This window comes from Ctenocephalides felis, unplaced genomic scaffold, assembly GCF_003426905.1.
Source record: "Ctenocephalides felis isolate EL2017-DRISC unplaced genomic scaffold, ASM342690v1 CF-g0.4_SCAFFOLD_01492, whole genome shotgun sequence".
Taxonomy (NCBI): domain Eukaryota; kingdom Metazoa; phylum Arthropoda; class Insecta; order Siphonaptera; family Pulicidae; genus Ctenocephalides; species Ctenocephalides felis.
The window spans coordinates 36,666,589-36,681,990 of NW_020537646.1; positions in this window are offsets into that span (position 1 = coordinate 36,666,589).

Genomic DNA, 15,402 nt, shown 5'->3' on the forward strand with positions numbered 1-15,402 from the left:
AATAAGACTAACCACAAAATAAATACTGCCAATAAAATTACATTGTGAACGTTATCTCGTGATAGCAATGCCGTCCGATTTAATGCAATGGCTGGTTATACATCTTTTACCCTCTACTTTAAAATAGTTTTAGTTTCTAAATTTCACACTTCACTTGTTTCTGAGATTATGGTGGTGAATTTTAAGCCCGTTCCACCATACGCCAAATTCCTTATTTATTAATATCCCGTTGTAAGTTATAGTAATGGTAAAGTTTTGCATATCTTTACGTTTCGGAGGTTTCTGAACATTTTGGTATACCTCAGAAAAAATGGATGTGTGTGTGTGTGGAGGCAATTTTTCGTCGATGATTTCGGACGTACGGATTATCCGATATGAATGGTTCAAAAAACATTCGATTTCTATTGATGAGAAAACGTGCTGAGCAGTTTTTGACAAAGACAGGTCGAGATGCTTCGGAGATATGGAGCAAATAGTGCAAAAAATGGGCAGTTTTTGAGAGAACTAAGCATTCGATTTGAATGATTTAAAAAACTTCCTACTGTGTTGACAAAATGATTGCTTTTGAGGAAATTTATTTTTTATTTGAGTTTTTTCCTTAAACATTTTTTTTTTGAATATCGAAAAGTAATTCGGATTTTCATTCGAATTATAGCTAAAGTTGATGTGATGTTGAAGTGGTGTTTAACCTATATACTTCAAATAATAATTTTAACTTTGCAATTCAGTTTATATAATACTTTAAATATTAGACAATGTTCTTCATTTAAATCCGACATTATTTATAATAACCTATTTGAATACATCGAATATTTCATTAAGGTACGGAAAGTACCAGCAATTTGCCTTAAGGCACGATGTCATGCACCACTAGTTTTACTCAGTATTATAGCCTTAGAATTAATTGATCTTGATTGATATAATGATGATGGTAAATGAAATGTTATCTATAATTACGTTGCAAAACTCTAACACCCCTTGCACCACCCACATTAAATTAATGAAGGATTTCAAACCTTAAACATGTAATTTTTTTGTATATTGCATTATAGTGCCATGTTTTTATTCCACGGTAAGAGTTTTTATGTATGCCTATTTCACTTGTATTGAAATATTTTTACATTATAAAAAAAAAAAGATCAATTTCTTTGTTTTGTGTCAAATGTTTCCACAAAACCCTCAGTGGGTAAGTCTTCGATCATTATGTTCTTAAATATGCAAGTCATTAAATTATGAAGTTTTGATTTAACGCGCCAATCATGCAATATTTTCTGCTTCATATACGGGACTTGTTAGGAGCTTCTCATATATCACAAAATTTCATGAAATAATCGCCTTGCAAAATATTTCTGAAGGGCGTTCTTGTTTAACTTTATAATTTGATGGAAATTAACGAGAGTTCATATTTTAGAAATGAGTATTAAAGTGAATTTTATAACATTATAAAACATAAAACTTTATAATTATTTTAATGTTCAGTTATTTTTATGTCGAGAAAAGTTCGATAAAGTTTGTAAGACGTCTAGTCAAAAACGATTAATATTAAATATTGACTTTTTATCTTGCACCTTGAAAATCATTACATGATTTCTTATTTAATATTTATTTTTAAAACTAAGAACTTTTTTGTTCATCAAGTCAATTGTCTGTAATGGATCCAAGATGTTAGAGAAGTTACTTTGATTTATTTATTCTAGTAGTTAAAAAAAACTTTTATAACGGTTTTACAAGAACTATTTAATAAACTGAATTTTATCTCGATTAGCTTATAAAAAGCATATTAAAAGAAAAATTTTTCTTCAACGATTTTACAGAACTACATAAAATGAAATTTTTGCAAACTTTTTGAAGAAAGTTAGAACTGTAGAGATTAATATGGAGTATTTTTTAGTGAGTAGGGGAGACTGAGTGGGGTTGTGCCACTTTTTTTGATTAGCAATAATTTTTTTGATTTAAAGGTAACTGAGACAAATAAATTAAATGGTAATTGAAAACATTTCTCTACTTAGAAATATTGAAATACGATGGATAGTCATAAAATCAAATCAAACAAAAAAAGGTCGAGTGTCCACTATCAATACCCCAAGGACGGTTGTGCCAAGCATAAAAAAGGTTAGGTAAAAAACAATAGGTATAAACACCAAAATAACTTTTACAGTCAGAAACTAATTTATTGTCAGAAACATGTAACACAACACAATGGATGTGTGTGTGTGTGCAGGTCCAGCCATTTCGAAGATACAGAGCTAAATATGCAAAAAATGGCTGTTTTTCAGAGAACTAAGTGTCTGATTTGAATTATATTCTGCTTGTTTCAAGAAAATTTCCGATTTTAATTTTAATTCTGTTCTAATATACTTTAAACAACTAATTTCAACTTTGCAATCCAGTTTATATATTTTTTATAAATATTAAACAAAGTTACAATATTTATGAAACTCCATGTCTGGAATGAAAAGAAAAATTAGATATGTTCAGTTGAGACCAACTGGAACATTAATAATGGATATGTTCAGTTGAGACTGGATAATGTTTCAGAATAAGATGCACAATTTAATATCTTCGTTTTATCTTCGTATTTCGTTACGGTACGGGAAGTTCCAGCAATTTGCCTTAAGGCATAGTGCCATACACCACTAGTTTATAGTGTTTTTTGTGATCCAATTATATTTTTGGACCATTATCATTACTTGCAATACATGATACATATTATGCTATACATGATGTATTTTATATTGAAGTCAGTTCTCGGTTTTGTTACATTTTTAACGTGCTATTTTCAATTTTATATTTTCGCAGTTGGTTGCTGTGCATTGAAATGTCGGCAACTTCATACGAAGTCTATATATTTTGCTCTCGAGTGTATTCGGAATGTACATAAATCGAGTGAAATTGAAACGCACTCTTGATATAATACAGTTCGCTTTATGGTGCCATCCTTCTATTATAGACTCTGTCATTTTTGCTACTTACACGTCTAACGATATGCTGCCAAGTTCCATGCATTTCGAAAAAAGATCGCATTGCCGAGCTACGGTAAAAGAAAATACACAATGTACGTCATACCAAAGAAATCATTTGTTCGTCTTTGAGAATATGTTGTACAGACATGTTATTTAATTTTTCAAAATCATGTTTAATAATAGGGGAAATATGGACAAAATCTCATAAAAGCCCCTTATTTAAGAATTGGGTGGTTTTACTATCTTTTTCGCGACTGTACTTAAAAAATGCATAATTACAACCCTGTCAGATGTTAAGCGTCATTGTCACAGTCTTGTAGTAGTCATCAAACATGTATCTCGCCTTAAAAATGAGGAAGATTTTCTCATGTGTTTTCATGTTCATGTTCACTTATTGTTATTGCTAATTATTTCAATCACTGAACAATCAATCACTTATACTAGATCAATGAACTTATACTAGAATTAATAATTTCGTTTCTATTGCATATATTGTTATAGTAATGGTGCAAACATCGAAAATGATTTTCTTTGCATATATTTACATTTCATAGGTTTCTGAACATTTTGGCATACCTTAGAAAAACGTTGCCTTGATGCACGATCCTTAATTATGTCTTAACTATGTTAAAACAAGATAGTTCAAATCTGTCACAAGCAATTTCAACTTCAATTCTAACTACTTTAAGAAATAGTTTAAAGTTTCTAAAAGAAGAGACATGCATTTATAGAAAAGACCTCTTTTTCTTTTGGGCGATGGCTGGTTTCAACGTATAATTTGTTTTCTTTGGGCTCATGGGTAATGTGCTGATGTCCCAAAAAGAATAAAGCAAATTATTTGTGAACTGTATTGTTAAAAATTTGTATGTTACTATGCTTTTACTTCATTCTGTCTGTATTATATGGACAAAATGGTTTTATGATTAGTTACATTTTTCACAAAAATATTTTAATATACTTAGTTGTATAATAAAACGTCTGTGTTGCTGGTGGTTAATGAACGTAAGATGAGTAATAATGATTGAGACTGACCATATTATCAAGAAATTGTCATTGTCTTTGTTATATACTATCTGTTTTTTTATTATATATATATATATATATATATATATATATATTTATATATTAGGGTGATCCATAATATGGAGATTTTTGAACTTCCTTGCTCCCAGGAATGCTTCCAAATCTTCTTAGTTTTAGCTTTTAATATTGTCTTTTATTTAATTTCATATTTTAAGTGAATTAATTTGTCAAATCCTGTTTATATGCGTATCAATCTGCCATACATATAATGTATCTTATCTTATTTTAATTACTGGCACATCCCAGCTGCTTTTTGGCAATAATTATGCAGACATTTAATTTTTCTTCTTCATAATCATAAATTTACTATACATATTCTAATATTGGCCGTGCTCGTAAGTAAATTGGCAGATAACGGTTTTTGTTTTCAATGTCAAACAACATGTCGTTTTTTGCAATTTTTTCTATTTATTTCTACAATATTACTATATTTTTATAATCACATACATTCTGAAAAATTCCCTTAACAAACTTCAGAACGATTTATCAAAGATCTATTTAAATAGATCATTACAGAAGAGTTTTATATTCTTTTATTTTCATAAACCAATTAATTAGCAATTAAAATGTTTAACAATTTACATAGTTTTTCATCCAATAGATATCATTTGTTTATATTTTTTTTTTAAAAAAAAAACAAATTGCAAACAATATGTTTCACAAATAAATGAACAAATGAATGTTTCGTAAATCATACATTTCTGTTGATATAATTATTCAATCCACATGAAATAACCTCCAAATTTCCAACAGTTTTTTACTCCCATAGAACTTGTTATTACTTCCAGCAGAACTTGTTATATATCATTTCTCGAATTTAGGTTTAACCTAGATTCGAATATAAAACCTTTCATATGAAAGGAGATACCGTTTAAACTCAGATAAATATTTGATCCTTTGAAGTTCTCAACAATGTCTAGGATAGCATGAAAAACTCAGCTGGAGTTCTCATAAGAATCTGTTTACCTTTTTTTGCCATCTCATAATTTTTCTCTCGGGCCATTTATTTCAGAATTTATATATCTGTTTATCTCACAGTTAAAAAATGAACAAACACATGAATATTAAGATGATACAAAAATGAAAACAACCATATTATTATTTTATGTGAAATCGACAATATCACATCAAGCGAACACAGTATTTACAATTGCTCGATGCAGATTCAATTAACTAGTGAATTGGAACGCTATTGAATTTGCAATTTATGCATGATAGAATTCTAATTAGTTAATATTTTTAATTCAAATATCAAACATAATATTTAAAGATCAGACAAAATTGAAATTAGTTTGAAATTTTATAGTTCGATAGACAATAAAATCAACAATATACTTTATGTTTGTGTGCAGCTCTCTTAGGTGATGCATATTTAACTTCCCGTAGGGTAAAAATGAAAATTTGTGTATATCTTTACGTTTCAAAGGTTTCTGAACATTTTGACATACCTTATTGTTAGAGAAAATGGATGTATGTATGTGTGTGCGCGGATACAAATTTTCATCGACGATTTCGGGAACACAAATCAACCGATTTAAATAATTCAAAAATCTTTCTATTGATAAGTAGAAGTGTTGCATAGTTTTTGGCAAAGGCAGGTTTAACCAATTTAAAATTGGTAATTCAGTTTTTGAGAGAACGGAGAGTGGGATTTGAATAATTATAAAAGCATTTTATCTATATAAACAAAATGAAGCATTGTTTAAATTTTTGTGTAAGCAGGACTAGTGGTTTCAGAGATCGATTAAAAAAAGTAAAAAGGAAACTAGTGGTGAATGGCATCGTGCTTTAAGACAAATTGCTAAAACCTCCCGTACCGTAATTAAATATTCGAGGAATATTAAATGTTTTCAAATAGATTATTTTTTCAAATGCTGTAACTTATATATGTTTACAGAAAATTAAACAAAACCTAATCAATCGAATTTAAAATGAAGGACATTGTCTAATATTTATATGAATTATATAAACTGAATTGCAAAGTTAAAATTAATTATTTTGAGTATATTAGTAAGCTTTAAAACTTCAGCTAGAAAAACAATTAACATTTGATTTACTTTTTTTTTTTGAAATTGAAAAAAAAAATCCAAAAGCAATCGTTTCGTCAACACAAGCAGAACGTATTTTGAATCATTCAAATCGGTTGATCCGTATCCGTAAAATTTACCCATACATACATACACACATACACATCAATTTTTTCTGAGATGCCCAAAACGTTCAGAAACCTTCAAAACGTCGAGAAATGTAAAAATTTTCAATTTCGATTTTTGGACGATTACAATAACTTACCCTACGGGAAATTAACAATATGAAAAAAATAATTCATTTTTTAAGCAGAAAAGCTCTCAGCTTAAAGAATAATATATAGCATATTACGTTTTATTTGTGAGGTATTGATTATCTAAAGTCAGTATGCTAATGACATTCAATTACATTGTTTCTATATTGATTTCACTATAAAATTAATTCTTTGTGAACAAATGACAGAAATATTGAAAATATTTTTGTAGAAACAAAAAATTTAAATTTCTTTGTCAGGCTCATAAAATCATTCATATCCCTAGCAAGAGAAGAAATATTGAAGTAATTTTGCTGGAAGCATTTTGTATAAAGAACGTTAGATCTCAGAGAGTAACTGCAAATTAGACTGGGCTTATATCCAAAATCCTGAAGATCTGAAGAATAGTGGGTTAAAGCAAATTTTCAATTCTCGTTCTATCCTTTTGAAAAAGCTTTAAATAATTCTGAACAAAATTCTTGGTTCATATTATTTAAATTATTTCTTTTTTTTTACGGTCGACCGAAATATTTTTTATGGCGCGATTCATCAAAATGGATTACCGTTATGATTCGCGTAAGCGTTTTATGAAAGATGTGCGCCAGGAATAAGCCACATAATCGATGTATCATATATTACAGCTATTATATAACTAATATTGTAGCTATTATGGGACAAAGAAATTGCATGCAAATCATAAACGTATTATAACTTTCATGACGTGCATATTTTGCATGGAATAAAATTAGACTCGACTCGGTAATCACACTATTGGCTTTATTCTGCATGTCATTCTATTCTGTGATTTATAGTATATTGTTATGGAGATGAATTATATTGGACATGATTATTTGAATATAATAGGTAGTTCAGAATTTTTGTTGGGGGTTCATACTAAAATCGTATTAAAATCAAATCTATAAGTAAGTTTTTCTGTTAAAATTACTTAAGACTAACAAATTCTCAAAAACGAAAAACATAGATTCTATTTTCTTTTAGATTCTATTCAAATTTATATACTGGTAAAAACAACAAAATGATATATAGAAACGCTAACAAGTATATAATAAATTATAATAAAAAAATATTATTTTTATACATGACTTTTTCTTAATTATCTTTACATGATGTTTAGAGGTTTAGTGAACGCAGTTAAAATACCCGAAGTTCAAAAATGATATTTTTTTCAATTATTGCATTATTTTGACTACAATAGTTTTTCTTACTAACCTTCACTACAGAGCTAAAAGATCATCATATATGTTTACCAAAGGTGATTGAATCTTTTATTTAAAGAAGTCATGAATATGATATATTTTTTTACAGTGCTTGCAAAATTTTAATAAATACTTGTAAGTTTATAACACTACTTTCAATCATATTTAAATATAAAAACATAAGTTAATTGTTTAATTTTCATTAAAAAATAATCTGATAATGATACATTATATGTATACCTTTGAATTTACAAGCGTTAACATTATTTTTGTTTAATAAATTCACTATTAAAATTAAATGCTAAGTGAGGTATAGTATATTACATAGTCATTTATCACAAATTATTATGCATTTTTGATATAACTTTTAAAACATTTATTAATATTTTCGTTAAAATATACAGACATTGTTACACCTCATTAAGTATTAATTAATATACATCATTTATTTTGAAATAAAATTAATCAGGGTTTTTTTTATTGCACTTTAATGACATCTATTCTTTAACTGGGCTCTATTCCTGTTTATTCCTATTTGATATTGCATGAGTCACCAAGTTGACCTTGTACAAATTTTTTAGATGTCTACAATTCGTTTGGCATGTTCACCAGTAAGCGGAAAAAGTTGGAACAGTTAACACATCGTGCTAAATTCAAATTTTAAATTTTAAATTATAATACACTGATGATGAAACGTAGTTTTGAAACGTTTGTAAAATTAATATTATTTAATAATTTTGAGCAAAAAAGAGCGCTGTTTGTTCATATTTCTATATATATATATATATATATATATATATTGTAGAGTTTCGAACAAGAATCCAAAAATAATGCAAAATAAAAAACAAGAAAAGTTTTTAATAAACAATTTCTTTATTTAATTATTTGTTTACTGTCAACTTTTCGGAACTTCAGGACATCTGTCAAGAAACATGATCTTGATGAGATTTAAGCAAACAATATGTTTAGGAATAGAAAATAGATTTTTATTAAATAATAAATTAATTGTAACAAGTAATAATGTACAGAAATATGATAATATGATCAAAAAGAAAATGATAAAAATAAATGAGTGGATTATCAGAACAGGATATTAAAAATGATAGACATTTTTTGAAAGTTATGGAAAATTTTTTTAAGAAAGGATTAATGATAAAATTGAATTAATTACCTGTATGTTTGAATATACGTTAGCACTTTTTCACTAAACAAGAATTTTTGACAAAAAATGAATTTGTGAGTTATTTTTCCGCCGAATAGTTAACTTTTGTAAATCAAAATTACTAAAAGTGTTGTCTTTTTTTTAAATTATTATTTGAAAACAAATAATATTGTATTCGATGTTATACTATTGGCTTTTGGAAATGAACTAATTGTATTTGGTGGTTCATATGTAACACGTGTAAACACTTGAAACGAGAACTGTGAGATTGTATGTGTGTGTTTTTTTCATGTTAGGGTGTAAATACTTAAATTATTGAACTTAAAAGGAAGTCGATATTAATTGTTTGTCAAAAAGTGTAAAAAAATTAAATATGAATCATGTAATAGGTTGTGATCTGATCTAATGTTGACACTGTTAGAAACATTCATGAGAATAAGACAACTCTCCGCGAATAAGCATGTTCCTGAATTAATGATATATAACTAATTTTAAAGTACATGCATTATTAAATTATAATCAGCTCTATTCAACCGCACTCGCATATGAGTTTTTTCGTTCAGACATTTTTATATGCACGTGAAATGAAATTAATAGTTTGTCCCAAAAAACTTTCTTTTAATACAGAAAGATCTATATAAAATTAAATCCTAGTTTCAAACTTTTTCAATAACAACTTTACTAACAACAATAAAAAAATCTTTTAATTGTGATACGCTTTACTTCAGCTATTCATACTAACATCTATTTCAAAAGACATTGGTAGTTAAATACGATTAAACAAAATAAGTTACTATAATACAAAGTAAAACTCAAACTATATTTGATTGACTTTCATTGTTTTGTATATCAAGTGTTTTAAATTTGATTTTGAAAATAAATAACATCGATAATATACCATGCTGTTATAGTAAACCACTAATATTATACTATTAATAAAATAGCGTGATCAACTTATATTAAAAAACTAGGAAGCATCACGGAAAGTCAGTTATAATTACGCCTTTACCATTTATAATTAAACATAATTTGCAATCATTCATTTGAAAAATGTGTTAATTTCACACTTCGATAAGTCAAATTACGGTATCAAAACTTGTGTACTTTATAACCCCATAAATTGCGTTATAACCCCATAGTGCGTTTTTATTTACTCATAATTCACAATATCACAAAATATTATATAAATCAAAACATAATAAAATTACTTTATAGTTGAGATGACTATTCCAAATTGGTCGATACATATAGACAAGTACAAGTACTATAGCACAAGAATGAAATAAGCACTCTCTCATACAAGTACAAAAACCGTCTCGCGGATCACCCAATCAACAACTCTACCAACGCCAATTTAAAAAAGAAGTTTTTTGTGGATTAATTATTAAATTCAATAGATAAGACATTAAACTACTAATAACAAAAACTGGCAATGACCAGAATATTTGTAATTTTCCAAGGCTTTCAGTTCTATACCAAGTGTTTCACTTGTTGTTTGTTCTGGAACAGTTGTAGAACTTCATTATTTGATACAAAATAAATAATAAATAATACGTCCATGATTGGCCGGGACGATCCTGGAATTCAACCTTGAGCACTGGATTATTTCAGAGGCATCCTTTAATCCGAATTCACGTTTTTTGTCTCGGCTTGTCTCGATTTCTTGAAAAAAAGTAGAAAAGTGCAAGTGGAAAGTGTTAAATATATTGCGACTACAATTATATTTCGAATCCAAGAAATTATAAATATGAATATAAAAAAACTCGCCTTGAAATAGACACACTAAATGCTATATTATCTATTAGCGCCAATTATTAAGAAATATACCCAAACAGAATTTTATACAATGCTTGAAACCGAAAATGCTTACTGAAAAATAAGTATTAGATAAAAACGATTTTTTAAAAAAATTGATTTTTAATATTAAGTAATATTGAATATATATTGAGAAAACTTAATAGTTTTTATGCATAATTTCATTGAAAAATAATTAAGTTGTTCAACATAACTAACCCCACGTCTTGGATTTTAAATAAAAAACTAATTGTGTGTGGCATAGTGCCTTAAGGCAAATTGCTGGAACTTTCCGTACCGTAACAAAATGTTTGAGAGATATTATATGTTTTCAAATAGATTATTATAAATACTGTAGCATTATCTGATATTTATAAGAATTACACATAAAGAATTACAAAGTAATTAAAGTATATAATTATAGTAATATAATATAAGTGAGCTGTAGAACTTTAGCTAAAATTGAAATTAAAATCAGAATTATTTTCGATATACAAAAATTTTTTTTTAAATAAACGATTGTTTAGTAAACACAAGCAGGAAGCTTTTTGGAACATTGAAATCGGATGCTCACTTCTTTCAAAAACTGTTATTTTTTGTACAATTAGCTCTGTATCTTTAAAATGGCTAGACCTGCCTTTGCCAAAAACTAATTACCACTTCTTCTTCTCATTACAAATTGAATGTTTTTTAGATCATTCAAATCGGATACTCCGTTCTCTCAAAAGGTCGATTTCTAATTTCTGCACTCTTTGCTCTTTATCTCCGTAACGGCTGGATCTGCCTTTGCCAAAAACTAATCAGTACATCTCCCTATCAATGGTATTCGAATGTTTTTTGAACCATTTAAATCGGTTGATCCGTGAGCCCGAAATCATGGACGAAAAAATGCGGACACATAAAACACACATAGACACACACACACACACACATTTTTTCTCAGGTATGCTAAAATGTTCAGAAACCTTCAAAACCTGAAGATATGCGAAAATTATCATTTTCAATTTTGGGCCCATTACTATAACTTACCCTACGGAAAGTTAATAAAATCACTGACTCCAAACATAAAAGAATTCTCCTATGAACCGTTGGAACTATACCCAGGATTTTATATTGTTGATTACTTGATTAGCTAAAACATTTTCTCTGAATTTCGATCAACTTTTACCGATTTGGGAGCACTAGCGGTCGCCCACTTAGGCCAGATTGTAACATCTATCACCGGGTTCTTAGGTTAAATCGTTCTCGTAATCCTGAGCCCAGACGCGATGCCTCATCCGACCCAAAGCTCCGGGCAAACCGAAAGCTCCTTCTATCTATTTCGCCTCGGATTCTGTTATTCATTCTGGTGTTGACTGCATTTTTATTGTTTTTATATTATAATAAACCCTTGTTTATAACGTAACGAAGTTTCGAAACGTTTGAAAAGTTTTTGAATTATAAACACGGCTTCCACAGACCAAACTTTGTTACGGAAAACTTTGTGCGTTGCGTCATAGTACTTCATTATGAAATATTCTTTGTTATTTATGAATTAATTGTCGTATAGAAATAGCTGTGTTGTATTCTGAGGAATATGAGAGAATTATGACATTGTTGTTAAACCATTTATCATATACATATTTTTATTTCTTTTTATTCCAACCGTTTGGTGGTAATACATCTACATAGTTATTTTATATATTTATGAATAATATCATAGAAACTCATGCGAATAATTTTTAATATAATTAAAAAGCATAGGTTAAGTTTTAGTTCAAGTAAATAAGCTTTTTTAGCACATTCTCAGTGTAATAAAAAAACTAGTTTTGTGCAACTACATAAAAATAATTGAAATAGTAGAATATATTTTATAACAAGAGTTTGTTTGCCTATTTTATTATTTTTTTTAATTACAATAGCTGTTACAACTGCTAAATAATATAACATCTAGTAACATTAATTAATAATAACATAAATATAAATAAAGTACAAAATAAAGGATAGTAGTTTCATTAAAATGATATTCGTATTATGATGGTTTAATATGAAATAAAAACAAATGATATTAATAATAAAATTAATAACTAAAATTCATTATTGATATTATTTTATTTTAATAATATTTATTTCGTCAATTTGCTTAGTGTACATACTAAAGAATATAATTATTTTGAATGATATAAAGTTAGCTTTTAAAATATCTGCAATCTTTAATATTACTCACAAAAGTTACGCAAAGAATTATATAAAATGCTCATAATTATCCATGATTTACCTTTAGTTTATAGTTGGAATAGAGATTTTATCTGTTATAAAATGCATTGAAAGTTTTAGGAAGTGAATAAATCTAAGATTTTTAAAACTTACCCAAGTATAATTTTTAATGTTATTATAGGGTCATTACATTTAAGTCAGATAAATATAAAATCGTTTTCTAGTTATTCAACTTTATATAAATTAATTTAAGTGTGCTCAATTTAATTTTTATAATTTTATTTAAAATTTTCATCTAATTAAAGAAACACCCCTTTAAATTTTTATTAACTTCCCGTAAGGTAAGTTATTGTAATCGCCCAAAAATCGAAATTGAAAATTTCTTCACGTTTTGAAGGTTTCTGAACATTTTGCCATAACTCAGAAAACATTGTGTGTATATGTATGGATACAATTTGTCGTACACGTTTTCAATCGCACGAATCAGCCGATTTTAATAACGATCACAAAACATTTGATTCCTATTGATAGGGAGACGTGCTGATTCGTTTTTGGCAAAGGCATGTCCATCCGTTTGGGAGATACCGAACTAAATGTGCAAAAAATGGCAGTTTTTGAGTGAACTAAGTATCCGATTCGAATGATTCAAAAAACTTTCTCATTTTAAAATTTTGTTTTGCAAATTGTTTTTCTTAAAAAACTTTTTTTTGTATATCGAAAATAATTCAGATTTTGATTTTGATACTGGCTAAAGTTCTAAAGCTCACTTACATACTTACATAAATAATTTTAACTTTGAAATTCAGTTTATACAACTCTTATATATTAGATAATGTATTTATAAATATTAGACGATGTGTTTATAATAATTTATATGAAAATATTTAATATTTCTTGGATATTTTGTGACGGTACCGCCATACATACCTAGTTTATAATTGTTTTGACACTTGTTTAATAATACATATTTTGAGTAAATTTATATCGTTACAAGTGTTTGTAATATATTTATTTGTAGATTCCTTTTCATTTATTATTCGGCTAGTTAAAATATGCAAATAAAACCTGAAATTTGCATTTGAATCAAATTGAAACGTAATCTACAGTTGCTCTAATCTCAAAGATTCATTTTCAGTTTAGTTTAACTACCATCTTTTTCATGTAATTTTGCATTATTTAGATTTACTTTATTTTTATTCACTCTCGTTATCTGAGATTTAAAAAAATAAAGATAGAGAGATAAAAAAATTGTTTATGCAGCTAAAAAAATTTGTTTCTCAAGTCCAACAATTACTTAAATTGAGTAATTGAGTTTACACGATTATATACGAATTTAAAATTCAGTGGACACGGTTTCCACTGAATCTAGTTTAAAAATATCTTGAAGTAAAAAGAAACCAACTACTGAATATATACTTGAAAATATATAAATTTGAATTTAAACTATTGAATTTAATTTTTTTCAATATTATAAAAATGCTTAAAAGTGTCTAATTTTAGTCATTCTTAGAATATTCAAATCAATCTTACAACTAGAGTTCTATTGTGCATTGCGTCTAAAAAATTCAATTTAATTTTTTGCACTATTTTTTACATTTTGTATTTTTCCAATGCGGTTAGGAATATCGTTGTTTTAATAAAAACGTAGAGAAATATGAAAACTGTTATTTGCAAACCGATACGATCGACTTTTTTTTAGCTATTATATTTATTTAGATTGGTTTCCGTTGCATATCAAATTTTATTGTTGAACATAAATTTTATGGTAATCAACTTTTTGTGTACATTTATCGAATAACTTACGCCGAAAATGCGTTATAAAATTATTTATTACAGTCGTACATAGCGTAGGTTTATATTAAAATGCATAATTGAACATACATCCAAATATTTACATATAATATATAATTATATATAATGCTTAAATATACATACAATAAAAAAAAATTAAGTTTAAAAGTTTTGTTTCACCTTTAGTCCGAATATAAAAAAACGCAAGGCAATAAATATCAAAAAATAAATAAGTATAAAAATATGAAAAAAGTAATAATTGAAGTAATATTTGTAAATAGTTAGAATAGTGCAAATAATACGTCGAAACAATTATATAATTGATTAAAAATACATGAAGATAATCTTCACATATATTATGTATATATTTAATTTTATGAAATTATTTAGAGAGGATTATTTTTTATTTCACAAATGAAAAAAAATATGACATTGTCTTTAAAAGCATTTTCTTGCTATACATAAATAGATATGTCTCTTAAAATGGATTAAGGATTATATTGTTACATTACAAAACAAAGTAGTAATTCAAATTGTGATAAACGTTTTCTGATTACAATGGACGATTTTGAATTCTTATTTATTTCTGTGATATTTGAATTATTTATTTCTGTATTTTAATCGGTTCATATTAAAATAAGTTTTGAACCAAATCAATATTTCTATGATTTACTGGAATAATAATATGATTGCTCATAATTAAATATATATATCATAATTTTTTGAATCTATTTAGCTATTTAGCTATTCAGCTAATTCTGATTTTGATTTGAATTTTACCACGATATCACACAATCAATCATATAATCAAAACTTTTTAATTTAAAGAAATTAATTTTCAAGTTACCATGAAATTTAAAGAGAACTCATTGAAATGTCATTGGTATCATTACCTTATTTTGAAATCTCATTCTC